We start from the raw sequence: 3,489 nt of genomic DNA on the forward strand, positions 1-3,489 counted from the left end.
GATGAACCATACACACTAAAATCATCCATGAAAACCTCAATACAATGCTCCAATAAATCTGTAAAAATACTCAACATACATCGCTGAAATGTACCAGGAGCGTTGCATAGACCAAATGGCATTTTCCGATAAGCATATGTACCAAAAGGACAAGTGAAGGTAGTCTTATGTTGGTCCTCCGGGGCTATTCAGATTTGAAAATACCCAGAGAATACATCTAGAAAACAATAATGTGACTTACCTGCCAAACGGTCTAGCATCTGATCCATGAATGGTAAAGGAAAGTGGTCCTTTCGAGTGACTTGGTTCAATCTCCTGTAGTCAATACAAACCCTCCAACTATTCTGAATGCGAGTAGGAATCAACTCATCCTTCTCGTTTTTTACCACTATGATTCCAGATTTCTTGGGAACCACATGTACAGGGCTCACCCAAGTGCTGTCAGAAATTGGATAGATAATACCTGCTTGTAGCAACTTGGTGACCTCTTTCTTGACAACCTCCATCAGTTGAGGATTCAGTCTTCTCTAAGGTTGTCTCACTGGCTTAGCATCCTCCTCCAAAAGTATTTTGTGCATGCAAAAAGAAGGACTAATACCAGGAATATCTGCCAATGTCCAGCCTATTGCTTTCTTGTGGTCTCTGATAACCTGTAATAGTTGTTTTTCCTGTTCATCAAAAAGCAACGCAGATATAATAACAGGGAGTTTCCCATCCCTCTCAAGATAAGCATATTTCAAATGGGATGGTAAAGGTTTCAACTCCAAAACGGGTGGTTGTACCACAGATGGCAATATCTTACTGCCTAAGGTAATTTCAGCCACCTCAGCATCACACTCGGACGTCACAGAGGTATCATATGTTGACACCGCGTCCTCAATATCACCTACTTTACAGTTTTCTTCGTCGTCCAAAATTAGACACGACATTTTTGAAAAAGAAAAGTCCATAGATGGAGAAAAAGTTAAAAATACATCTAAAAAACTAACAGAAAATTATTTACAATTTCACTTAATAAATCAATACAAAACAGTGAATGCTCTTCAATTGGGTGCTTCATGGCTTCCAACACGTTAAAATGCACCTTCTCATCTCCTATCTCCATGGTTGGTGTTCCTGCATGCACATCTATCTTGGTTCGTGCTGTCATATGAAAGGTCTTCCCAAGATAATAGTTGATGACTTGATTCCTTCTTCATCCTTCATGTCCAAGATATAGAAATCTGCAGGAAAAATTAACTTGTCTACTCGGACAAGCACGTCCTCGAGTACACCTGCAGGGTTAACTATGCTACGGTTGGCTAGTTGAATCACCACACCAGTAGTCTTAAGAGGTCCCAGAGATAGAGAAGTAAACACTGATGAAGGCATTACATTAATGGAAGCTCCTAAATCTAACATGGCATTGTCAAACTTTGAATTTCCAATAACACAAGGAACAGAAAACATACCTGGATCTTTGCATTTTTGCGGTATTTCAATATGCTTCTTAACCAAGCTTGACACATTCCTTCCCAAATTCACAACCTCATTATCCCCAATGCGCCTTTTATTTTGTGCAAAGTCCTTTTAAAAACTTGGCGTATTTAGGGATTTGTTTAACAGCATCTAGCAAGGGAATGTTGATCTCCACCTTTTTGAAAATATTCAAGATCTCTTGGTCTAATTCCTCAATTTTTTTGTTTCTCGGCTTCAGCCGATTGGGATATGGAGGAGGTGCAGAATAAGATGAAGAAGAATTTTTAGAAGAAGAATTAGAGGATACTAACCTGGATTTTTCAGTGGTAGTCTCAGGTGATGGTTCATTTGGTCCTCTATTGTCATCAATTTGTGCTTCTTCTTCTTCCTTGTCTTCATCCTCTTGGACTCCTTTAGGGCCTTCTACTTGCTTACCCGTTCTCAAAGTTATAGCATTTACATTCCTCGGGTTGATCACTGTTTGTGCAGGCAGTTTGTTTGATTCTTTAGTCTCTAACTTATCCACCCTCTGAGTCAACTCTGTAATTGATTTCTTGATTTCAGAATTTTGCTCAAGCATTGTTTTCATGAAATCTTGCAGTGATATTTCGGGTTGAGATTGCTGCCTTTGTTGAGGTGGAACATAAGGTTGCCTTTGTTGAAGTGGAACATAAGGTTGCATGTTCTGTTGATACCTATTGGAGGATGAATCATGATAATTCTGGTATGGTCTATTTCCTCCAAATGTGTTCGCAGCAAAAGCTTGGGATGAGTTTTCCACAGTAGTTTCCATCAAGCTAGGACATTCATCAGTGTAGTGATCGGTTGAAATGCAAATTCCACACTTCTTAGCAATTTGTGGAGTGGAGGTTTTAAACATACTTGCAATCTTGTCGAGTTTGCTTTCTAAATTATTCAATCTTTCATCTATCCTCCTTCCATCAACTACACCATTTTGAATTTCATGTACTCCTTTCAACAAAGTTTCTGAATTTTCTCTTGTTCCATATTGCTGATTATCTACTGCCTTCCGTTCTATTAGATCTATCCCATCTTCTGGTGACCTATACAAGAAATATCCTCCGCTTGCAGCATTTGCCCATGACCTATCAGTTGGACTTAAGCCTTCATAAAAGCTTAGAATGAAGTCTTCCATTTTGAGCTGAGGGCATGAAGCACAAAGTTTCTTGAATCTTTCCCAATATTCACTGAGATTCTCTCTGTCTCTCTGTCTTATATCTTGAATTTCTCTTCGGATGGCAGATAGTGTAGATGCAAGAAAATACTTTTCAAGAAATAGTCTTTTAATGGTTTCCCAATTTGTAATCCGTGCAGAGAGATAATACCACCAATCTTGAGCCGCTCCTTGAAGAGTAAAAGGAAAAGCTCTCATCTTCAGGCTTTCTATTGTGATCATGGGAGATCTGAAATTTTCGTACAGCATGTGGAATTGTCTCAAGTGTTTGTGTGGATTCTCCCTTGATAACCCATTGAACTTCGGTAAGGCATTTAGCAGGTCAAGTCTCAACTCCCACTCCTCATTAGGGTATTCAATGTTACTTTGGGTAACTGTATTGTGGGAGGTGGCTAACTGTCTAATGGTTCTCTGTGCCATTCTGTTTGGGTTAGGATCAGGTAAGGGAATGGATGGTATGTTCGTGACTGGAGATGATAAAAGTGGTGTGGCTTCAGATGTAGGAAGTGTTCCCTCAGCAGAACACACAAACTTCAAATTTCTCCGCACCTTACGCAAATTCCTTTCAACTTCCGGGTTGATTTGATAGAATTCTCCCGGGTTAGCTCTGGTCATGCACTAAGAATATGCTTGAAGTTGTTTCTCTGTTTTTGACTTTTTTTTTTGTTCTTTCGTTCTTGCTTAAGAAAAAGATTCCAAATGAGATATGAGAAATACTTTGTTTGGGTCCACTCCCAAGAAAGAGAGGTGCGTCACAATGGACAACTTAAGTACCAAGTCTTTCCTAGCCAGAGTATATTCAAACTAGCTTCAAGTGTTTCTCAAGAGAAATTCTT

General features: G+C 39.3%; 1 pseudogene; it reads right to left on the bottom strand.

Annotated features, from left to right (window-relative positions):
* Positions 1-3,268, bottom strand: part of LOC106755537 — a 5,497-nt pseudogene extending 2,229 nt beyond the window's left edge.
* Positions 3,269-3,489: the final 221 nt, after the last annotated feature.

This window comes from Vigna radiata, unplaced genomic scaffold (assembly GCF_000741045.1).
Source record: "Vigna radiata var. radiata cultivar VC1973A unplaced genomic scaffold, Vradiata_ver6 scaffold_213, whole genome shotgun sequence".
Lineage (NCBI taxonomy): Eukaryota > Viridiplantae > Streptophyta > Magnoliopsida > Fabales > Fabaceae > Vigna > Vigna radiata.